Source organism: Panthera onca, chromosome B2 (genome assembly GCF_046562875.1).
Source record: "Panthera onca isolate mPanOnc1 chromosome B2, mPanOnc1 haplotype 2, whole genome shotgun sequence".
NCBI classification, from domain to species: Eukaryota; Metazoa; Chordata; class Mammalia; order Carnivora; family Felidae; genus Panthera; species Panthera onca.
The window spans coordinates 14,864,815-14,890,522 of record NC_138343.1 but is presented as its reverse complement, the minus strand read 5'-3'; the positions used below and the strand labels follow the sequence as shown (position 1 = coordinate 14,890,522).

The 25,708-nt window shown below is 38.9% G+C and overlaps 1 protein-coding gene across 1 annotated transcript in view; it reads left to right on the top strand.

Annotated features, from left to right (window-relative positions):
* The window catches only part of RNF182 (ring finger protein 182), a 63,651-nt gene that overhangs the window by 8,488 nt on the left and 29,455 nt on the right, over nucleotides 1-25,708 (top strand). Inside the window, exon 2 of the mRNA XM_060614760.3 lies at nucleotides 18,564-18,715. The gene's annotated coding sequence lies outside the window, so the exon portion shown is untranslated. The remainder of the gene's footprint in view (nucleotides 1-18,563; nucleotides 18,716-25,708) is intronic.

Below are 25,708 nucleotides of genomic sequence, written 5' to 3'. Positions count from 1 at the left end.
TAAAACGTTAAAAAAAATTAAAAATTGTGATCTTTCTGTCTCCCGTACTCTCTTCCACATCTGTTCTTTTCCACAGTGCTGTTACCACATGGTACATCAAGTAAACAAACGAAAAACATATAATTGTCTTACTCGGCTATTGTGTACAATTCCATAAAGACAGTGGATCTGTTTTGTTTTTTCTTTTTGCTACTGTGTTCTCGGCTTCTAGGACAATGCCTAGTAAGTGCTCAATAAATACTTCTTGAATGAATCAAAAAATTTTTTATGATGTCCATTTCCAGCAGAGGGGACCAGTCTTAGGAAACCACTGGAATATCATAGGAGCGTTTTAGATTTCCGTAGTCAAGTCTCTGTCTGCTTTGGTGTTCTCAGATGGCTGTCCGTAGCTTTTTTTTTTTTTAATTATTATTTTTTCAGTGTTTATTTTTGAGAGAGACAGAGCGTGAGTGGGGGAGGGGCAGAGAGAGAAGGAGACACAGAAGCCGAAGCAGGCTCCAGGCTCTGAGCTCTCAGCACAGAGCCCGACGTGGGGCTTGAACTCACGAGCTATGAGATCATGACCTGAGCCGAAGTCGGATGCTCACCCAACTGAGCCACCTAGGCACCCCATCCCTACAGCTTATTAAGTGGTCCCAGAGAAGAGTATAGAAAAATGCCATCCTCTGTTCTGGTAAACAGGTCAGAATTAGTGATTTGGTGAAACTTGAGACATCTATAATCACTGAGATGTGAACATTTCCATGCAGAGACTTTTTCAAATGTGTGGAGAGCTTTTGATTGATAATACCTTTGTATTCTAACTGTTCTGTCCAAGTCTTAAAAAAAAAAAAAAAGTACTATGTAGTTCCCTTCTCTTCTCAAGGCTTTTGTAAAACTGGATATAAACCATTCAGAGATAATTTTTGAACTCTTGCTAATGTTAATACGAACTAGAATTTCTTCAATTGTACAATTGTGGGGCTAAGACATAAAAGAACAATACAGCCCACTTCTCTCTGAGCTTGGATTAGCTATTTGCTTGTTAGATGTTCAAGAATTAATAAAAAGCATTTTAAAAAGCATTGCATCCCAAGAGCTAGAGGCTGTAAAATCCATCAGCCTAAAAGTTTGCTGATTTATCTATTTTTTAAAAAATCTGTGTTACCCTTGGGAGGGGGGGAGGTTGGAAAGTTGTGCCTAAGCAAAGCTTTTCGTTATCTCTTCATCAGTGCCATAGGAGCAGGACTATAGAGACAACGAAACACAGCCCCATTCCCTGGGGTTTGGAAAATTCTGCTACTTATTGGATGCAATGTGTCTTTGTCACTTACGAACGTTTTCTTTTCAGAGCTTCTCTCCGTGTCTCAGAAAGCGAACAGACTCATTGAAGATTATTAAGTCAGCTCTCAGGTTCTAAAAGATGGGAGTGAAATCAAGAGGCATTCATTGGCGTGTGATGTCACTTGCTGGCTCATACGAAGAATCCGGGCTTCCTGGTAGTCAGATCTGGGCCGGAATCCTGGCTTTGCACTAAGGGTCTTGCAACTGCTTTTGGTCTGTGGGTGGGAAGTAATGAGATTTAACTCTCCCTCTGAAAGAGAGGGCTGCGATTGAATAACTTGGCGGGTGTGGGCAACAAATAAATTTGCTGGGATAAGGCAGGAAGAAGTTCTTCCTACTGACAGATGGTGATGGTAGGAAATGAAATTTACAGAGCAGGGTGAATAACTTTTTCTGTTAAAACTTCTGTACGCGTAATTCTGAAGCTGTCAATCTTGTACTCAGCCCGTGAGCTTTCGGTTTTTGTGAGAGAACGTGTTCATTTGCCCCGTCCCGTTTGCACAAGTCAGATAAATGACACAGGTACAAGAAGACGCCAGGAGCTGGGGGGCGCTGAGCTGTGACCTGGGTGCGGTACGTCACCGCGGAGGGCTGTTGTGAGGACACGTGATGGCTGGCTGGATGCACGTAAGGTGTGTACCACGCATCCGACCGATGAAAAGCGCTTAATGAAGGCAGCCCAAAGCTCTTTGGCATCTTTTCCCTCCATCACATGCCCTCTCCTCTCAGCCTCTTCCCCTTACGAGATGAACCCTAATGTCTGAAGATCATTTGAAATCATTTCTTAAAAAAAAAAAATAATTCTGGCATTTTACCTTTGTCTTTTCTCGAGGGTCTCTGTTTAGTTTGTGACCACAAAGTTCTGTACACCTGTGTTCCAACAGAGAGTCCTCTATAATTTTAAAACGACGTTGCGAATCTACTTAAGATATTTAGTAGTGTAACCTATGAAAGGGTAAGACCACACTCAATACAGCAGCAATAATGTCTGAATGAGTAGAATGAGGATTTCTTTTTATTTTTTTTTATTTTTTTTTATTTTTTATTTTTTATTTTTTAACGTTTATTTATTTTTGAGACAGAGAGAGACAGAGCATGAACGGGGGAGGGTCAGAGAGAGGGAGTCACAAAATCCGAAACAGGCTCCAGGCTCTGAGCTGTCAGCACAGAGCCCGACGCGGGGCTCGAACTCACGGACCGCGAGATCATGACCTGAGCCGAGGTCGGCCACTTAACCGACTGAGCCACCCAGGCGCCCCGAGGATTTCTTTTTAAATGAAATCTACAAATAAATTTTCATCAGTTGATGAGCATTATAAAGCATTTTTCATGCAGCAGCTTTTTTTGTTTTTAGATACAATTAGGACAAAAATAAGAACAGATAATGATCAGGTTGTGAAATTTAGTTACATATGTTATAGTAGCTCCTTTTCTAAAATTATGACTAATTTAATACATTATTATCTTGTTTTATAGATCTTATTTGGTTTTATTATGATGAAATAATTCCTCAGTGATTTTTCTCTTTTTTACATTTGGCTCTTGTTTTGCTCAAGCTGACAAGCATATTAATTTCACTGTGCAATACTTGTCTTTGTATTCTTTATATTAGCTAACAGTTCTGACATCGTTGTTATCTTTCTTTGTGTACTCTGAACTCAGCTCGTGGGGCTTCTGTGAATCCCTCCCTTGTGCGGTGCTTCCTCCTTCCCCTGGGCCTTTGCACTGGTCATTCCTCTGTGAAGATGTTCTTCCCTTCTCTCTTCACTCACTAACTCCTGCTCATTTTACAGATTTCAGTTCATTTGTTACTTCCTTAGGGCAATTTTCCCTGACGTTCTTGATGGGGTCAGACATTCAGCAAATGTGACTGAGTGCCGGAAGACTCTCAACTCTGGGAATATCAACAGACAAGGTTCCTTTGCGGTGGTGCTTGCATTTGGGTGAGGAGATAAGTACACATGTGCACATGTGTGGACACACACACACACACACACACACACACAGAAATCCAAATAAAAAAGAAAACTAGCAGGGACAAATGAAACACAGATAATATGCAAAAAACCCCAGAAGAGCCAAAACAAATGTGGAAAAGAATAAAGTTGTGTGACTCACACCGACTGATTTGAAGGAAAAAAAAAACCCACACAGATAATTAAACTATGGCAAGTGAGTAGATGCTACCTTAGATTAGGAAGCAAGATCACGTTTAAGCTGAGATCTCAGTGACAAGGGGAGCCTTTATCAGGAGCAAAGCAATTTCAGACTGAAGGAACAAGTGCAAAGGCCCTGAGGAAGAGAGAAGGCAGGAGAATGCCGAGAGATGATGTCAGAGAAGGAAGGAATGGCCACATTCCTCAAGGTTTTGTCCGTGGCAGGGACTTGGGTTTTATTCTGTGTGCAGTGGGAAAACCGTTGGAGGGCTTGCTGCAGAAGTAGTGGTTGGGAAAATGGGAATACTTTGGTTTACGTTTTGGAAATGTTCTTCCACGTAGAGGTTGGTTCTTGGGCAAGCAAGAGTGGTAGCTACAGGCCGGGTTATCGGGAGCCTCTTGCAGTAGTCCAGGTGAGATGTGGTGTGCCTATTACAACTGTAACTTTATATTACTTTTTGTGCTTATTTGATATTGCCCTCACTGGACTGTAAGCCCCACGAGGGAAGAGGCGATTTTTTCTCTTTAAAGCTGTATCCCCAGTGCGCAGTCCAGAGCCTGGCAGCGTGTGGGTTCTTGGTGACCTAGTACTCTAGTGACTAGATAACGATTGTGAGATACCATGAATAAGATTTCGTCCATATATGTTGATTTAACTATCAAGTGAGTGTATTTCTGATATTACACATAGAAAATGGTCGTATGCATCATGGCCAAAGGAATTATTATAGCCAGCAGGAAAAAGATTCGTAGAGTCGTTGATATCAAGGTCTTTATTCAAATCTTCAGATTAGAGTCGCCTGTCCTTCACTCTTACTCTGATGGTAGAAGTGCCACAAGGCACGTATTAGAGAGTGGAAGGTATTTTCACAAGCGGAAGGTAGTCAAAAATGACAGCCACGTTGGTTATAACCACACGATGTTGCTGAAACTATTGAGGTTGTCCTCCTCACTTAGTCATGGTAATTTACGGGTAGAAAAGTTACAATGTGCATCTTACACTGAGTGTATACATAAGTTGCTTCAAAACTTTTAATGAAAACAATAAGACCTATCAGTAGGATTCCTTTAAGACAGACCTCACTTACTACAATGGGGCATTTGAAATGGACCGGGATGCTGATTCACGTAGTTTGGGTATGGAACTAGCAACATAGCAGATTGAATGTTTCCCCTTCTCCTTCTTTTACAGACAATGATGGAAGAGTTTGAAACCTTTAAACAATTTTATTCAAACAGTGGGGCACATAATTAGGAAGAGCTTAAAGCATTTTAGAGTTCAATTTTATATCTGGACTGAAATTCAATTATTCTTTGGTCTGCAGTAAATTTAAATGATTTGATTATTAACCTCTGGGTCATGGTCGATTGGTCTATAAAATGATAGACTTTTCTGCCAGAGAAAGTCAGCTTAAAAAAAAGAGAAAATTTAGACAGCCCATGTTAAACTCTCTCATGGTAGAAAGGAGGACTTTTTGCTGACTTTACTACTTAATTTTTCCAGTAAGTACGTATTGAATATCCACTGTGTGTAAGGCGCTGGGCTGGGCACTGATGACCCAAAAGCACTGACAGTGTCGTGCTTGGTCGTTACACTAGAGTGTGATACGAAAGGCATATGATGCTTGTGGAAGGGGGTGGGAGAGGCATCCAAGTAAGATTTGGGAATAATTAGTACCTATGCTGAATGACGGGTGGCCCCAGCAAGGCCAGATTGGGAGGACCTTAAATTCTTTTCAGCAGGGAAGTAAATGATGCAGTTTGAGTTCTAGAAAGTCTTTCTGGGACCGCGTGCAGACTTTTCAAAATCATAGCATCCTTTTACCTGTTTTGTGTTCTATGTATCATGTAAAGATATAAGGAACCGTCATTTTTATTTTTAAGTAAGCATTGTCATTGAAGGTTAACATGCATGCAGAAAAGTGCACAAGTCAGAGGGTTATAGCGGTTTGTATTTTCCAAAAGTAAGCCACTTTCGAAACCCCAACTTACATCAAAACATAACGTAAAATATTATCGTTAACCTAGAATCCATTCACCGCTTTCTTTCAGACCTTACCTGCACCCAAAAAGTGACCATTGGTCTGAGTGCTATTACTACGGATCAGTTTTGCAAACTATTTTAAAATGTTCTACAAGCGAAATCATGCAATGTGTCCTTTTTTTTTTTTGGTCATTAAGCATTTCTTTGTTATATTTGTGACATTCACCCAAGCTGCTGGATGTAATCGTATTTGGTTCGTCTTCTCCCACACTTTGGTATTTTGTTATTGTAGATTCCACATTTTTTTCCTATCCATTTGTCGTTCATAGATATTTGGATCATTTCTAATTTTTCTCTGTTACAAATGGTGCTGTCATGAAGAGTCTCATACATGTATGTATACGTGGGCATCTCTGTTGAGTATATATGTAGGATTGGAATGGATCATAGGTTACATGTATGAGTTACCACTGATATGGCCAAACATTTGCCTGAAGAGGTTGTACCAGTTGACATTCCCAGCACGAATGTCTCAAAGTTCCAGCTGTTTCTCATTTTTGCTCACACTTGGTATTGTAAATCATAGTAGAGGGCAAAAAGTAATATCTCATTGTGGTTTTTATTTGTACTTCGCCTATAAGTGATGTTCTCTGATACTATGTGCTTGCTTTTTTTTTTTTTATTTAATGATTTTTTTCCCCCAAAGTTTATTTATTTATTACTGAGAGAGACAGAGACAGCATGAGTGGGGGAGGGGCAGAGTGAGGAGAGAGAGAATTCCAAGCAGGCTCCACACTGTCAGTGCAGAGCCCGACGCGGGGCTCGAACTCGTGAAACTGTGAGATCATGACCTGAGCCGAAACCAAGAGTCAGACGCTTTACTGACTGAGCTGCCCAGGAGCCCCACTATGGGCTTGCTTTTTAATCTTGTAATGTTGTGTCTTTGATGAACCAAAGGTTCTAATTGGAATGAATTCTGACTTATAAATCTTTCCTTTATGTTAGTGCTTTTAGTGTCTTGTTTAAGAAACCTTTGCTTGCCTCAAGGTCATAAAGATATTTTCTTGTACTCTTAAGAAGTCTTACTGTTTTACCTTTCACATTTAGATTTATTACCCTCTTGGAATTGAATTTTGCGTGTGGTGTGAGGTAGGGGTCACGATGATTTTTATCTGTGTTATTAACCTGTTAACCCAGCATTACTTGTGATAAAGATCATCCTCTCTCTACTGAATTACAATAGCACATTTATCCTAAATCAAGAAATTGTGTCTGTAAACCTCTTTCTGGACCCTCTGTATTCTGTCCTATTGGGCTGTTTGTTTAATAAAATACCTTAAATTATTGTAGACCTGGTACCAGGTAGTGTAAGTCTTTCAATTTTGTTTTTCTTCTTGATTTCCTTTTGGCCTTTTCTTGGTGTTTGGCATTTACATATAAATTCCAGAATCACCCTGTCAATTTTCACAAAAACACTGGCTGAGCTTTTGATTGGAATTGCCTTGAATCTGCAGATCAATTTGGGAGAGTTGACTCTTTATAATAATTGAGTCAGTGAACACAGTATAGCTCTGTATCTAATTAGGTTGTCTTTAATTTCTCAAAGTAATGTTTTCAAGTTCTCTCTGTGGCGTTCTTGTACATCTTTCATGAGGTTGATTCTTTTTGTTGTTGTTGCAGATGAATCTTTAAAGTTTCACCTTCTAACTTTAGGTTGCCTGTGAATATAGACTACAGTAGATTTTGGTGTATTGACCTAGATTCCAAGGATTTTGCTACATTGGCTTCCTAGTCTTAATAGTTTATCTGTACAATCACCCGCCCTTCACTTGAATTTACTCTCAGCGCTTAACCACTTTCCTCATCATGCACAATTCTAAGAATACTTTACCTCTGTAAAAGCCCCTGCTCCCTTTTGTACTGTTGCTGTCATTTATTTTAATTTCACGTATGAATAGAACCACACAATACATTGTTATTGATGTTTTGTGCTGTTAATGTCTGTTTGTATTTACTATTTCTCTTTATTCCTTCATGTAAGTCTGTTTCCCTCTGGGATTATTTCTTTTCTGCTTGAAGACCTCTTTTTAGTATTTCTTTGTATTTTTATTTGAAACTTCAAAAAATCTGTCTAATTCCCGTTGCATGTAGAATTCTGGGTTGTTAACTGTTTTTCAGTGCTTTAAATACATAATTTAATCATCTTCTGTCTTCTAGTATTTTTGTTTAAGAACCGAGCCGTCAGTCTCATTGTTGGTCTTTTGAAGATGATGTGCTTTTTCCTCTGTTTTAAATTTTGTTTTCTATTTCTTTGATATTGAGGGGTTTACTATAATCTGCCCAGGCAGTTTTTTCTTACTGTTTATCCTACTTGGAGACCATAGAGTCTCTTAAATCAGTTTTGAAATATTTTTGACAATTATCTCATTATATATTAACTTCTTCTGGTCCAATCTGTCTCCTCTATTCTGAAAGTACAGTTTTACATATAGTAGACTTTTTCACTACGTCCTGTTTGATTCAAACTCTTTTCTGTATTTTCCATTGTATATTTTTCCTTCTTTGCCTTAATTTGGAGATTTTCTAATGATCTATCTTCCAATACACTAATGCTTTCTTCTTAATGTTCAGTCTGCTCTTAAAAAAAAAAAAAAACAAACCCCGTGTATTGAGTTTTTGTTACAGCTTTATTGAGGTATAATTTACATGCCATAAAATTCACTCTTTGTAAGTGTACAATTCAGTGATGATAGTTAAATTTATAGGGTTCTGCAAACATTACCAAAATTGAGTTTTATAGGGTTCTGCAGCCACCCCCCAAATTCTCTTGAGCCCATTTGCAATCTCTGCTCCCAGCCCTAACCCCAGGCAAATGCTATAAATTTCCCTCTTCTACTAATTTAATATAAACTGAATCATACAAATGTAGTCTTTGTATCTGGCTTCTTTCACTTAGCATAATGTTTTTGAAGAAACTTACAAGTCTTGTCCATATCGTAACATGCATTGATTGGTATTTTATTCCTTTTTATTGCTGAATAGTATTATGTTGAAGGGATACGCTTTGGTTTGTTTATCCATTCATCAGTTAATGAAAATTTGGGTTGTTTCCCAAATTGTGGGGAATGCTGCCATGAAAATTCATATAAGTCTTTTCGTAGACTATGTTTTCATTTCTCTTGAGGAAGAGAAGTGGAGTAGAATTTCTGGGTCATATGGTGCATGTATGTTTCACTTTTTAGGAAACTCCTGAGCTGTTTTCCAAAGTAACTGTAACGTTTTATATTCCCACCAGTAGTGTATGATGGTTTCAGTTTCTTCACATCATTGTCCAATGGTTATTGATTATAGCCATTAGAGTATGCGTGTTGAATTTAATTTGTGATTTAATTTGCATTTTCCTAAGGATTAATGATATTGAACACTTTTTATGGGCTTCTTAGCCACTTGTAAGTATTGTTCGGTGAAGTGTCTATTTAGTTATCTTGCCCATTTTTTACATTGAGTTGTTTTATTGATTTATAAGAGTTTTTTTTTTTTTAATTTTTTTTTTAACGTTTATTTATTTTTGAGACAGAGAGAGACAGACCTTGAACGGGGGAGGGTCAGAGAGAGGGAGACACAGAATCTGAAACAGGCTCCAGGCTCTGAGCTGTCAGCACAGAGCCTGACGCGGGGCTCGAACTCACGGACCGCGAGATCATGACCTGAGCTGAAGTCGGCCGCCCAACCGACTGAGCCACCCAGGCGCCCCAAGAGTATTTTATATATTCTAGGTACAGGCCCATTATCAGATATATGATCTGCAAATATTTTCCCCCCAAAGTGCCTACTTTTGAAGCGCAAAAAGATTTGAATTTTGATGAAGTCCAGTTTATTAATATTGTCCTCTATGGCACGCTTTTGTTGTACCTAAGAACTTTTTGGCTAATCTGAGATTCTCTAGATTTTTATGAGATAGTGATTTTTCTATATTTTTTTCCCCAGAAGATTTGTGATTCTATTACATTTAGGTTTATGATCCATTTTGAATTATTTTTTTTTTGTATTTTGTGTGAGGTAAAGGTCGCTTTATCTGTTTATTGATTTGTTTGCATGTAGGTGTCCAATCTTTTACCAGCACCATTTGTTGAAAAGACTATAATTTCCTCACTGAATTTGCATCTTTGTCAAAAGTCAACTGGTAGTAAATGTAAAGGTTTATTTCTGGACTTTAAAAAATTTTTTTTTTCATTTATTTATTTTTGAGAGACAGCGAGAGCACAAGTGAGGAGGGGCAGAGAGAGAAGGAGCTCAGAACGCGGGGCTCGAACTCACAAACTGTGAGATCATGACCTGAACCGAAGTCAGACGCTTAACCGACTGAGCCACCCAGGCACCCCTGTTTCTGGACTGTTAATTCTGATCCATTTATATCTATCATCTATTTGTCTTCTATGGTTGTCCCGTATTACACTGTAGACGTATATTGAACTTTGAAATCAAATAGTCATCTTCCAACTTTGTGTTTTTTTTTTTTTTTTTTTTTTTTTTGCAATATTGTTTTGGTTATTTGAAGTCCTGTGCATTCCTATTATACACATTTTAAGATACGGTTGTCATTTTCTACCACACACACACACACACACACACACACAAAGCCTACTGGAATTTTGTTAGAGATTGTGTTGCCTCTATAGCTCACTTTGGGGAAGGATTTCCATCTTAACAGCAATGAGTCTTTCAATTCATGAATATGGAATGTCTCCATGTACTCAGATGTCTAATTTCCTTCAGTAATGTTTATGTGGTTGTCAGTGGGCAAGTCTTGCATGTCTTTTGTTAAAATTATTCCTAAGTATTTTATTCCTTTTGATGCTATTATGAATGAAATTGTTTTGTTGATTTCATTTTCAGATTGTTTATTGCTAGGATGTAGCATATTAGCTGGTTTATAGCTGATAGGAAGAAATGTAATTGATTCTTGTGTTTGTTCCTTCGTATTGCAATCTTGCCAAATTCATTTATTCTAGGAATTGTTTGTGGATTCCATATTCTACATATAGGACCACATAATCTGCAAATAAAAAAGTTCTGTTTTTTTTCTTTTCAAATCAGAATGCCTTTCTTTCCTCATCCTCTTACTCCCTAGTTCCTCCTTGTCCCTGTTTCCTTCCTTCCTTCCTTCCTTCCTTCCTTCCTTCCTTCCTTCCTTCCTTCTCTACTTCCTTTCTTATTGTAGGAACCAGAACTTCCACTACAGTGTTGAATACAAATGGCAAAAACGGACAACCTTGCCTTATTTAGTGGTAAAAGCAGACATCCTTACTTTGTTCTTAAACTTAGGGGTAAAAGCAATCACTCTTTCGATAGTATATATGATGTTAGCTGTAGTTTTTTCACAGACACCCTTTTGTTAGGTTGAAGAAGACCCTTTCTTTCTTGTTTTAAGAGAGAGAGAGAGAGAGAGCGTGCATGAGTCGGGGGAGGGGCAGAGAGAGAGGAAAGAGAATATCCCACGTAGGCTCCAAGCTGTCAGTGCAGAGCCTGACGCAGGGCTTGGTCTCATGCAGGGCTCCATGTCATGAACCATGAGATCAAGACTGGAGCCGACGTCAAGAGTCGGGCGCTTAACCAACTGAGCCACCCAGGGGCCCCAGAGGAAGACCCTTTCTATACTTAGTTTGAGAGTTTTAAAAAATTATAAATGAGTATTTGATTTTATTAAATATTTTGCTACATGTATTGAGATGATCGTGTGTTTTTCCCCTTCATTAATATTTATTGATTTTCCTCTTCCTAATATTATATTTACAAATCTAGTTTATTACACCAGTTGGTTTTTGAATTTTAAATGAACTTTGCTTCCATGGTTAAATCTCACTTGTCTCAGCTGTCTTTTCTGGTATTGCTCAATTCAGCCTGCTAGTACTTTTTAAGAGGATTTTTGTGTCTATATTAATAAGGAGTGTTATGGCTATAGCTTTCTTGTGATATCCTTATCTGGCCTTGGGATCAAGGCAATACTGGCCTCATAGAATGAGCTGGAAAGTGTTCTCTCCTATATTTTTTGAATGAGTTTGTGAAGAGTGGATTTTGTTTCTTTAAATTTTTGACATCATTCACCAGTGAAGCCATCTGGACTTGGACTTTCCTTTGTGGGAGGATTTTTATTTACCCATTCAATTTTTTTTCCTTATATAAGTCTATGAACATATAGTTGTTTATATGTCTATGAACATATGTATAAATATATGAACTTATACATATAAGTATATGTTCATAAGTATACGAACATATGTATAAGTCTATGAACATATAGTTGTTTATAATATTCCTTACAAGTCTTTTAATTATATATAGTAGTGATGTTCTCTAGTTATTTTGATAATTTGATAATTTATATCTTCTGTTTTACTAGGAGTAGTTTAAGTTTAATTAACTTAGTTGGCTTGCCAATTTTATTTGTTACAAACCAACATTTAGTTTCAGTGGTTTTCACTATTATTTTCTGTTTTCTGGTTCATTGATTTTGTTTTTAATCTTTATTATTTCCTTCTTTCCAGTTGCTTTGGGTTGTTTATTTTTATCTAGTTTCTTAAGGTAGAAGCTTAGGTTTTTAAGACCTTTCTTCTTCTCTGATACAGACATTTATAGCTATAAGTCTAAGTGTTCCTTTCAGTAGGTCCCACCCAGTTTCATGTGTTGTGCTTTCATTTTCATTTAGCTCAAAATATTTTTAAAGTTCTCTTTTGATTTCTTTGATCCAAGTGTCTTGTTTAATTTTCAAATTTTGGGGATTTTCCCTTTTTTTTTTTTTTTTTTTTTTTGTAGATCTCAAATATAGTTCCATTGTGATCAGGGCATATACTTTGATGATTTTAATTTTTTATTTCTTGAGACTTGTTTTGTGGCCAGCCTGTGTTTTATCCTGGAGAATGTTCCATGTGCGTTTGAAAAGAATGTGTATTCTGTATTCACAAAGTAGAGTTTTCTACTAATATCAGTTAGGTTAAGTTGGTTGATAGTTTTATTTATATGTTGACTAACATTGCTGATTTTTGGTTCAGCTGTTCTATCAATTAGTGAGACTGTGGTTTTGAAATCTCCAACTGTTATGGTTGAATTGTCTATTTTTCCTCTCATGACTGTCAGATTGTGCTGAGTTTTGGGGTTTTATTATTAGTTGTATATACATTTATCATTATTATGTCTTTGTATGTATATTTATAATTGTTATGTCTCCCTGATGTACTAGCAGGTTTATTATTTTAAAATGCCCCTCTTTGTCTCTAGTAATATTTCTTACATTACTGTTCGTTTTATTTTATATTAATATAGCCATTTCAGCTCACTTGTGTTTGGTTTTAACATGGTATATCTTTCTGTGCTTTGATTTCCAATCTATTTGTATATTAGAACCTGAGGTGTATCCCTTGTAGCTAGCATCTAGTTCAGTTGTGCTTTTCCATTTAGTCAGTCTCTGCTTTTTGAGTGAAATGTCTAGTCCATTTATATTTAATGTAATTATTGCTACGGTTTAATGTCTGCCATTCTACTTATGTTCCATATATCTCCTGTTTCATATCTCTCTTCCCCCTGACTTCCTTTTGCATTATTTGCTTTTTAGTTGGCTGTTTGTCTGTTGATTTTTAAATTATGCTTGTTTTTTTTCCTGTTGTTACGATCTTAGTGGGATTGCAATATGTGTCCTAATTTAATTTATGTGTACTTCACATTAATAGTAACTTAATTCCATTAAAATATAGAAGCCTTGTTCCAATAGTTCTCTTTTTCCTCTCTTTCCTTGGGGTTCTTATTGTCATATATATTATGTCATATATATATATGTCATATATATATATATATGTCACATATATATATAATTATATATATTAAGAACTAAACAATTATATTTCTAAATATTTCAAACTCAACAATGTTATAATTATTGCTTTATACCATTTTATGTATTTTAAAGAAAATAAGAGAAAAAATGGGAAAAATAGTTTTTATACATTTTGTATTACCTACATACTTAGCATTTGGAACACTTCTCATTTTTTCTGGCCAGTTCAAGTCGATGTCTGATGTCATTCTCTTCCAGCTTGAAGGATTTCCTTCAGTGTTTCTTGTAAGACAGGTCTCTGCTAGGAACAAATTCAGACTTTTTTCTGAGAAATTTTTCATCTTCTTTTTTTTTATATTAAAAGTTTTTATTTATTTATTAAGTAATCTCCACACTCACTGTGGGGCTTAAACTCACGACTCCAAGATCAGGAGTCGCACGCTCCTCCGACTGAACCACCCAGATGCCCTTTCGTGCTCCCTGCCTAGTGCAGAGCCAGACCTGGGACTCAAGTCTCATAACCATGAGGTCATGACCTGAGCAGAAGTCAAGAGTCAACTGCTTACCTGACTGAGCCACCCAGGCGCCTTGGGAAGTCACTTGTTAATCTCTTTGTTCCTTTGTACATGATGGATGTTTTTTTTTCCTTGCCGTTTTCAAGATTTTATCATTTTGTCTTTCAACAATTTGAGACGTGCCCTTGTGTGGATCTCTGTGTTTATCTTAGTTGGGATTCATCGAGCTTTTAGATTTGTAAGTTAATTTTTTTTACATCAGATTTGGAAAATTTGGGGGCCAGTATATCTTCAAATATATTCTTTTGTTCCTTTCTCTGCTTACCGTTTGACTCCCCCATTACATGTATATTGGCATACTTGATGTTGTCTGATATTGGGTAATATTTCTTTATCTTAGTATTACTGATTTTTTGTTTGTTTTGTGGCTATCTCAAATGTACCCTTTGATCTCCTCAGCTGAATTTTTCCTTTCAGTTATTATAATTGTCAACTCCTGAGTTTCTGTTTGGCTCTTTTAAAGTAATATCTCTTTGTTGAGAGTCTCCATTTGTTTAGCCGCTGTTGTCATATTTTTCTTTGATTCTTTGAACTTTTAAGAAAAAGTTCTATACGTGTGTTTCTAATAGCAGCATGAGGTCTTTGCTAAATCTAATACTTGGGCTCACTCAGAGACAGTTTTTATTGATTCCCTTTTTTTCCCCTCCTGACTATAGGTCACACTTTCTTGTCTTTTTTTTTTTTTTTTTTGCATTTCTTAAACATTTTTGTTTAAACACTAGACATTTTGAATAACATACCGTAGCAACTATGGATTGTGACTTATTTCTCCCTGAGGGTGGTGGTGGTGGTGGTTTTATTTTGTTTGTGATTAGTAACTTAACTGGCCTAAATTTGTGAAATCTGTCTCCCCGTGATCTGTGGCTGATGTCTCCATTCAGTTCGTTTTCTCATCTTCTGTTTTTGAAAGCCTGGCTCCCTGGGGACCTTTCCGGAGTCTGCCTCGCTGGGGCTACCGCCAAAGATTAGTCAGAGGTTGTGCTCAAATATCTCCAGTCTGGAAGGCTGCCACTGTGCCCAGGTGAATCTGCAGGTGGACTGGGGGGCTCCGTTCACAGTTCAGACTGCTTTCAAGTTTTCCCTCGCTGCTACTCCCACTGGGCGCTCTGAGGTCTTCTGTATGCGTGTATCTGGGCCCTGTCGACCATGAACGTTTTAGCGTGTTAAACTCTAGTCTCTACTATGGATGTACTCAGCCTCTGGTCAACCCAGGCCACGTGGAGTGCTTTTCACGCCTCCCTTTGGCCTCTTGAACACCGTATCTGGCTAGTCTGCCGGAGTATGGCTTGCCCTAAGCAGAATTGTTACTTTCGGGTAGTGAAGCTGCTCCCTCTTGGCTTGTGACCGAAATGACCACTTTTCAACAGCAGTTTCATATCACGTGAGCCTCCTTGACAGGAGCGGTGAAGCCACTGTTTCTCTTAGCTGGGTAGGCCTTTGACATGCTGAGGGGGGGTGCAGGTTGAAGGGAGCAGCCCCAGACAAGAGCACTACGGCATGTATGGTAATTTCACCTTAGGTCGCTCGTTTTCATGGATAAACGCTTCTCATTTGGTTGTACGCGGAGATTTCCAGAGCGCTGGAATGATTGTTTTTGACAGTTTTGAGCCGCTTTATGGTGGCTTGGTGGGGAGAGGGTTTACCAGCCTCCTCACTCCATCATGCCCACGTGATTCTGTTCTGGTTACTGTATCTTTGAGATTCACAATCTCTATTTGATCTTTACTTTCTTTTTCCTTTTTAAAGTTTTTATTTATTTATTTAGAGATGCACGCACGTGAGATTTACTTGATTCTTTCTTTTTCCTTTTTAAAGTTTTTATTTATTTATTTAGAGATGCACGCACGTGAGATTTACTTGATGCTTTCTTTTTCCTTTTTAAAGTTTTTATTTATTTATTTATTTATTTATTTATTTAGAGATGCACACACGTGAGATTTACTTGATTCTTTCTTTTTCCTTTTTAAAGTTTTTATTTATTTATTTAGAGATGCACGCACGTGAGATTTACTTGATTCTTTCTTTTTCCTTTTTAAAGCTTTTATTTATTTATTTATTTATTTAGAGATGCACGCACGTGAGATTTACTTGATTCTTTCTTTTTCCTTTTTAAGCTTTTTATTTATTTATTTATTTAGAGATGCATGCACGTGAGATTTACTTGATTCTTTTTCCTTTTTAAAGTATTTATTTATTTATTTATTCAGAGATGCATGCACGTGAGATTTACTTGATTCTTTCTTTTTCCTTTTTAAAGTTTTTATTTATTTGAGAGTGATGGCACATGTGCGTGTGAGCGGGGTAGGGGCAGAGAGAGAGAGGGAGAGAGAGAGAGAGAGAGAGAGAGAGGAGACAGAGGAGACAGAGAATCCCACGCTGAGTGTAGAGTCTGACGTGGGATTCAGGCCTGCGGTCATGAGATCATGACCTGAGCTGAAATCAAGAGTCAGACACGTACCCGAGTGAAGCACCCAGGCACCCCGCTTTTTTTCCTTTTGGACACAGATTTGCAGTTCTCTGGTGAAACTCTTCAATTGTCCTCTATTTTCTTGAACATATTAATCATTGTGCTTCTAGTGTCCATATCTGATAACTTCAGTATTTGAATCACCAGTGGGTCATTTTCTCTTGTCTCCTCTCTCCCCGGGTTTTAGGCATTTGGTCTCATCCCCTAGCATGCGTGATCTTTGTGATAGAATGTCAGGACAGTGTATTTGAAGAAATTGTGGAAGCCCTGTTTGATGTTGTTTTTCCTTTGGAAGACAGGGTAGGGGTAACCTATTTTTATTTAGTCAGGACTTGAAGAAAGAATCTGATTCTCAGTTTTATTCTCTTTGAAGGATATTTGGCTCTTGGTTTTCCTCTATTCCTAGGACATAGCCCTTTAGATTCCAAGTACAAACCCGAGGTGTTTACTGGGACCTTCTTCTTTGCTAACCCCGGGCTCTACTTTCTTTTTCCTGGACCCTACAAATCTCCCAGAAACTCTGCTTGGTATTTTAGCTTCACACATGCCACTTTCTCTTTGCTTTTCTGGCTTCTCATATCACACAGCTTTGGAAACTTGAAGGGAGACGTTGTGTAGACTGTTGATCTTGCTCCTCTGTACTTTTCTTTTTTGGTGGATCTTGGCTCTTCCAGTCCCATCTGCTTTGGTAAACTTGAACTCTAATTTTTGAGCATAGCTCAGTAAGCTAGAATTTTTGAGTCACTGCTGTCTCTTTGGCTTCCTGGCCCCTGAGTGTGCAAAGAAATTGGCAAATGCCTTGATCATCCACAGCGGCAGGGAGTGTCAGACTCACTTCAGAATTTCTCTTCTCTCCGGGGTCTCCCTCTTTCGAGTCCTGGTTGCTTTGGTTGCTCTCTGAAAATTTGAACAGTTTTTTGCTTTTGTAAGTTTTATCCAGCTTTTCTTCCTGGAGGGTTGACCTGATATGAACTATTTCCCTCTTTATGGAAGCGGATCTCCAAAAGCATTCTTCAGCATCGTTGCTTTACTTGACCTAAGTTGAGTTGTAATTTTTCTCTCTAGGTCAGAGTCTTTTCTTAGAATCGTCAGAGTGTCTCTCCAAGATAAAGACTAGGTGGGAAAGTTAAAAACTTATTTTGCAAAATTTGAACCAGGGAACTTCTAGTCAATCTTAATCAATAGCTAAGAGACTACACGGTTTTGCATAAAAGGACAAACTGACCTGCGATGTTGTTATAATACTGGTCTTTTGAATACTTTCTCTTGAACCAATTAATTCTTTATTACTTCTTGCAGTAAAATCAATGAAATATATAAATCAGCTTTACAAAAATTTGATAATGACTTTGGGGTAGATCTTTATTTTGCAATTTGTGGAATATTAAGATCAATTTTATTTGAATTTATTGTTAGGAAAACACACGTATTTATCCTGACTCATTAATGTCAAATTATTATTATTATTTTTTTCTAGTTTTTAGTGAAATGACACGGAATGCTTAATTTTTAATGCTGGTATCTTTAGGATTTAATACTTTGTATTATAAAAATGAAAATCAATCTTGATAATAGCTTTTAAAAGTTATTAGGTGCGATTAATTGTATCAAATATACCACTCTGGTGGGGGGATGTTGATGATGTGGGGGCTGTGCTTGTGTGGGGGCGGGGAGTAGATGGGAAATCTCTGTACCTTCCTCTCAATTTCACGATGAACCTTAAACTGCCCTAAAAAAATAGGTTTTGGGGAGCCTGGATGGCTCAGTCGGTTGAGCGTCTGACTTCGGCTCAGGTTATGATCTCATGGTCTGTGAGTCAAGCCCCGCATCAGGCTCGCTGCTGTCAGCCTGTCAACGCAGAGCCAGCTTCACATCCTCTGTCCCCCCTCTCTACCCCTCCCCTGCTTGTGCTCTCCCCAAAATAAATAAATATTACAAAAAGTAAAGTTTTCAGGAAAATTACTGGATTCCCAGAAATTACATTTACCTACTTCTGATATACCAGATACAGTGCTGGATAAACGTTTGAATTATTAAGTGTAAATTAACAACCTAAATACGTTAGGTGCCATTTTCCTATATACCCCTGTAGTAAACAACCAATATTGCCATGAGCTGTAATGATCTTAAGTACATGTTTTTGATAGGCATTGATGTTGAACGAACAGAGGCTCAAAAGTTGAGGCTAAAACATTTTAAAATAAATTTTGTTGTTTTTGTTGTTGGGCAGGGGCAGGGGCAGAGACAGAGGGAGACACAGAATCCGAAGCAGGCTCCAAGCTGTGAGCTGTCAGCACGGGGCCCGACGTGGGGCTCGAACTCACAGACCGCGAGATCATGAGCTGAGCCGAAGTTGGACTCCTAACTGACTGAGCCACCCAGGTACCCCAAAGCAGATTTTAGTCAGTACTACTGCAGTAGAGGAGAAAGACTTCAATGTAAACCGAAGCCAACAAACAGCACTGTAACAAAAGGCAGGAGGCCTTTTCCAGCCTGGGATGTGCCAAAGGAAAGGTTTCAAAAGTCTTTAAGAGGAGTCGGTCTGTATGGTTAGGCTATCTGGATCGCCTGGCAATCCTCTGGAGGAGAAATCACCTTCTCATATCTTTAGGACAGGAGGTAGTTTTGCAGATGGGAGACAGGTGCCCACCCCAGTTAGGCTGTTGCCCTCCCACAGAAGCTGGGGGTCAGGAGAGCTACCTCCCGGGATATTTGCATTTCAAAGAGCTGGCTTCCAGGTCCTTACGGAGACATTTCTGGGTGGTAGCAGATGAACCTCTCATAGGGGGCAGCACAAGGACTGACGAGATTGTAAGCCTTTTAAAGTAAGTGCTCTAACAGAAGGGAGATCCGTAGCCCGTTGCCAGGCTTTGGCTGGAGCACACAGTCCATTCTTCTGGCGACGTGAGCTTTCTCAGGCAGATGGTTTAGGGACTTGGGGTCCTCATTCTAGGAACAAGGCCTGGAGCTGATAGAAACTATTCTCGTGATTAAGTCTCTTAGGGCGGGGGATGAAATCATTTGTGCTGAAAGTTGCGGTTCTCATAGGCCAAGGTTGAGGCCTGATTGAGGAGAGGGCTCAGAGGAGCCTGAACAAAGCTTGGTCAAAGAGAGAGTCCCATCACACACAGGGCAACCAGCGTACTTTATGAATGGAAATCGAAGGTGAAAGCAAAAATGGGGTAGAAATCAGGGATACCTAGAGTTTAATATCCAGTTCTAGCTAGGGGAGAAGGAACTAATGTGTGTTTAACCAGGCACATGACATCTGTCATTTTTACTTAATCCTTCTAATAACCCTGTGAGGTCCGTACTGTCTCCATGTTAAATCATGAGGCTCAGACATTTTAGGTAACGTGATCAAGGTCATCTAGTTAGTGACTGCAGGAGTTGGGAGTTCAGACCCAGATTCATTTGACTTCAAAGTGCCAATACATCGTAATACGTGCTTTTCAACATGTATTTTAATCTTATTATGTAGCAACATGCTTTTCTTAGAAATAATTTACATTAATAACAGCATCGATAAGCTGTTTACTGTGTGCCAAACCCTAAGAAGAAAATTTAGCAAGGCTTAATAAACATTCAGCGAGAAAGTAGGAGTGTTAATAGTGCTTTGTGGGGATATAAATGCTCTCAGTTGTCTCGGGAACTACTGTCAACACCCCAATACATATGGAAAAGCTGCTCCGGATCACAACTCCCAGTAGTGCCTGAAACAGGAAGGTCTCTGGCCATCAAGCCCAGACTCTTAACTTCTTAGATGAAAAAGCCATGAGCCAGAAAGGTTAAGTGATTTCCCCCAAGTGATTTACTCAGGATCCCAGAGCTTGCTTCAGAGAACTGGAATTGGTGGGGGGTGGGAGGGAGGGGAGGGTGGGTGAGGGGAATTGAGGAGGGCACCTTTTGGGATGAGCACTGGGTGTTGTATGGAAACCAATTTGACAATAAATTTCATATATTGAAAAAAAAAAAAAAAAGAAAACTGGAATTGGTTTAACCAGAAATTATCGTGGCCCAATTTGGGGATTTACCCTAAGAGGTCATTATCACTGAATGTATTTATCCAATGGCAAACTGCCACAGTGTTGCCCCTGCATTCTTCTGGAAAATAACCTTAAGAGGTGAAATTGCCTGTAGGTGGAGGTGACAGTGACTCAGCCGTGTCCTGGGGAGCCCCAGCAGGTGACTTAGCAGATCTCTGTGTCAGACACTTCTGCCTGAATCTGTTAAATCTCTTTTGAGTGACACCCCCCCCCCCCCCCCGCAACACTATAGTTTAGGCAAAAATAAAGTAACAGTAATAGGATAATGATAACAAAACAACCAACACAGAGCTAAAAAAGCAGACCTTGATTTTTTTTTCTTTTTGCCTAAATATGTCCATTACAGTGTTATAAAAATTTTGAAGATTGAAATAATACCACGTCTCTTCTGTCGAAACATTAATTGATGCTGTTTTGGGTGTGAAATAGTAAATCGGGTTTTTTCCCCTTATTCTTTTCCATCATTGCCATGCCTGAATTTCATCTCGACAGTTTTCCTTAGCTTGCGCGTGTGTGCGTGCGTGCACGCTAAAATAACCATTAAAAAAACTGTAGCAAGAATGCTTAACAAGAGATCACCCTTTTTACGACTTTTTAAGTCTGTAGCACCACATTTGTTGACTCTAGGTTCAGTGTTGTTTTCTAGAACTTACTCATCTTGCTTAACTAACTTGCGACTGTTGATCAGTAACTCCTGATTTCCCTCTCCCTACTATTCCACTCTGATTCTATGAAGTTGACTGCTGTAGATACTTCCTATAAGTGAAATCATGCAGAATTTGCCTTTCTGTGATTGGTTTATTTCACTTTAATCCATGTTGCTGAAAATGGTAGGATTTCCTTCTTTTTGTGGCTGAATAGTATTCCATTGTGTATGTATATGTATACGTGTATGTACATGTGTATGTATATATACCACTTCTTTATCCATTCATCCATCGATAGGTTGTTTCCACATCTTGGCTGTTGTGAATAGTACTGTGGTGAACATGAGGTGCTCATATCTCTTCAAGATCTTGATTTCAGTTCTTCTGGATGAATTCCCGGAAGTGGGATTGCTGGATCATGTGGTAGTTCTATTTTTAACTCTCTGAGGGACCTCCATGATGTTTTTCATGGTGGCCACGCCATTTTGCATTCCTCCCAACAGTGTGCAAGGGGTTCCAATGTCTTTACATCCTTGTCAACGCTTGATATTTTGTTGTTTTTTTTCTTTTTTTAACAGTTGATATTTTCTGATTTTTTGATACGAGCCATGCTGACAGGTATGAAGTGATATCTCAGTGGGGTTTTGATTTGCTTTTCCTTGATTAGTAGCATTGAATATTTTCTCATATACCTGTTGGCTGTTTGCATGTCTTCTTTGGGAATGTGTCCATTCAAGTCCTCAGCTTTTTTTTTTTTTTTTTTTGAGAGAGAGCGCACACCTGGGCAGGGGAGGGCCAGAGGGTGAGGGAGAGAGAATCTTAAGCAGGCTCTACCCCCAGTGCAGACATCGACGTAACCAAGAGTCAGGTGCTTAACCAATTGAGCCACCTAGGTGCCCCTGTTAGCCTATTTTTTAATCAGATTGTTAGTTTTTTGCCGTTGAGTTGTAGGATTTCCTAATATATTTTGGATATTAACTCCTTATCGGAAACCTGATTTGCCATTTTCTCCAATTCTGTAGGTTGCCTTTCACTCTGTTCATTGTTTCCTTTGCTGTGCAGAAGCTTTCCAGTGCGTGTAGTCCCACTTTTTCCTCTGCCTTTTTTGGTGTCCCTTTCATTCTGGTGATACCAGTGGATCCCTGGGTACGGAAACCTTGGGTGACTCTTCATACCATTTAGCCACACAGTGGACAGGTGAGTTACTAGTGAAGATGTGGAAAGAGGGGTTAGCACTGCACTGGGTGTGAGTGTGTGTGTGGTTGTTAATAACCAGTGAGCATGAGTGAGTAGGAGAGCACTGAACTGATATGGGAGTTTGGGGTTGTGAGAGTCGGTCGCAAGAGAAGTAAAGGGCCTGTGGGGACCGGGGTGGAGGCAGATGCCAGTCTTTTGCTTTCATGGAGTCATGGTATAGGCAATAGGAAACCCCCAAAGATGGTGGAAGTCAGGGCCACTTGAGCAAGTTCACCTAGGAGAGAAAAGTGCAAAATCAGGATGCTCTCACTACCACAAATGATATTAAGGGGTAGGAATGAGGAACACAGAAACGTGCAGCTCCCCCTTCTTTGCATTGTTCCCTGAGCATCCTTTGGGCCTTTGTCCTGTGGCGTTTACCCTCCGTACTCTAATAGCTGAGTTACTTACTGGGCTCCACATCTAGATTATAGATCACCTGAAGGTAAGATCATTGCCAGCACCTAGCACATGGGCCATGTTATAGTAAGCATTCAATACATATACGGTTTATGAACAGATACGTGTGGTGGATGGACAGAAGAGAAACAAAACAATCACGAACACATACGTTGGAAGTGGAGACAAAAAGCTTTGCTAATTGTATGAATTTTTATCTTTTTATTATGAAAAGGTTTAAACATAGGCAAAAGTAGAGAAAATGGCAGAATGAATCCCTTTTTACTACTCAGCCTTTGACAGTGATCAACACATGGCCAATCTTGGGGTGCCTGGGTGGCTCAGTTGGTTAAACGTCTGACTTGGGCTCAGGTCATGACCTCACTGTTCAAGAGTTTGAGCCCCGCGTTGGCCCTGTGCTGACAGCTCAGAGCCCGGAGCCTGCTTCCCATTCTGTGTTTCCTTCTCTTTCTGCCCCTCCCCCGCTCATGCTCTGTCTCTCTCTGTCTCTCAAAAATAATAAATAAAAACGTTAAAAAATGTCTTAAAAAAAACAGATGGCCAATCTTGCTTCATTTATCTGCCCCTTCCCCATTGGATTATTCTGCACAAAGCCGAGATTATGGGGAAGGGGCAGAGACAGAGGGAGAGAGAGAATCCCAAGCAGGCTCCACACTGTCAGCACGGAGTCTGATGTGGGGCTCGATCTCGTGCACCGCAAGGTAATGACCTGAGCCACAATCAAGAGTTGGACACTCAACCAACTGAGCCACCCAAGCGCCCCAAGAGACTTGCCTTTTTAAAAAGTCTAATCACAACACTATTAATACACCAGGACACAGTGCAGTAATTGCTTACTGCTGTTAAATATTGGATTCGTATTCAGATTTGCCTGATTTGTCTTGTAAATTTTTTGTCCAGATGGTATGTTAGAATCAGAATCCAAATAAGGACCATACATGCGTTCAGTTGACAAATCTCTTAGGACCTTTCTTCTTGTACATTTTTTATTTAACGTCCCATTAGTTAACATACAGTGTAATATTAGTTTCAGGTGTATAGTACAGTGATTCGACACTTCCATACATCATTGGTGCTCATCACAAGTGCTCTCCTTAATCCCCATCATCTATTTAACCGATCCCCCCCCTCCCCCCACCTCGCCTCTGGTAACCATCGGTTTGCTCTCTAGAGTTAAAGAGTCTGTGTCTTGGTTTCCCTCTCTCTCACTCTCTTTTTTCCCCTTTGCTTGTTTGTTTTGTTTCTTAAAATCTACATATGAGTGAAATCATATGGTATCTGTCTTTCTCTGACTGACTGATTTCACTTAATACTCTCCAGCTCTGTCCATGTTGATGTAAATGGCAAGACTTCACTTTTTTAATGGCTTAATAATATTCCTATATATATATATATATATACATATATATATATATATATATTCCCACCAACAGTGCAAGAGGGTTCCCCTTCCTCCATATCCTTGCCAACACCTCTTGTTTCTTGCGTTGATTTTAGCCGTTCTGACAGATGTGAGGTGATATCTCATTGTAGATTTGTATTTCTCTGATGATCAGTCATGTTGAGCATCTTTTCATGGGTCTGTTGACCACCTGTATGTCTTCTTTGGAAAAATGTCTATTCATGTCTTCTCCCCATTTTAATTGGATTATTTGTTTTTTGGGTGTCGAATTTTATAGGTTCTTTATAGATTTTGGGTGCTAACCCTTTATCAGATATGTCGTTGACAGATACCTCCTCCCATTCTGTAGGGTACCTTTGAGTTTTGTTGATTGTTTCCTTCACTGTGCAAATACTTTTTATTTTGATGAAGTCCCAATAGTTTATTTTTGCTTTTGTTTCTCTTGCCTCAGGAGACACATCTAGAAAGAAGTTGCTATGGCTGATGTCAGAGCTTTCTGCCTGTGTTCTCCTCTGGAGAACCTTGTCTCACATTTAGGTCTTTCATCCATTTTGAATTTATTTTTGTCTATGGTATAAGAAAGGGGTCCAGGTTCGTTCTTCTGCATGTTTTCCCAGCACTATTTGTTGATATTCTTTCCTACTTTGCCGAAGATTAATTGACCATATGGTTGTGGGTTCAAATCTCTTAGGACTTTTTCATCTATAGATTCACCTTTCCCTTTTCCTTGCATTTTATGTATTGAAGAGGCCAGATCCTCTGTCTGTAGGATTTCCCACAGTGTGGATTTTTACTGATTGTATCCCCATGGCGTAGTTTAATTTGTTTTTCTATCTGCCGTCTTTCCTGTAAACTGCTAATTAGAACCAGAGGTTTGATCAGAGTTTTAATTTTTTGGCAAGAAGACTTCAGAGGTGGGGTATATGTACTTTCTAATGCATGGCCTCCCGGGCACATAATACCTTGTCCCCCGCCTTTGTGACTTAAAGCTTCACCAGTGAGCACAGGTGTTGTCATTATAAGCTTTCTCATCTGCTTTTTGCCGAGTGGTGTTAGCAACCATTGATCATTATCGTCAAGATTATCAGGGGTTAGCAAACTTTTTCCGTAAGGGCTGAATAGTGAGTGTTTTCAGCTTTGCAGACCATATGGTCACTGTCATTCTGGTGTGACAGCGACTGTAGGCAATATGTAAATGATGGACGTGGCTGTGTTCCTGTAAAACTGTATTTACCAGATTCCATTTGGCCTGCTAGCCAAACTTATTTGCCAACTCTTCTGACCTACATCAGTTATTTCATTAGGGGTGTGCAAAATAATATAATAATTCTATCATTCTCTGTTTATTAATTGAAGTGCTTCTAGAAAGAGGAATTTTGCCTCATCAATTATTAAGGAGCTGTTTGTAAAGGAAAGGGAAGATAAATGCACGAGTCTTTCCCTTTATTTATTATCTATTTTCAGAACAATTGATTCTTAGCATCTTCCAAAGGTGACCAGTTCGTTCTTTTAAGTGTCATCATGAAATTATGGATATTAAACATATTTGATATTTCAGTCTTCCTAGACTGAGGCCCTGTAGATACACAGGAGAACCCTATGGCTGATGTCTGTTAGGAGTCAC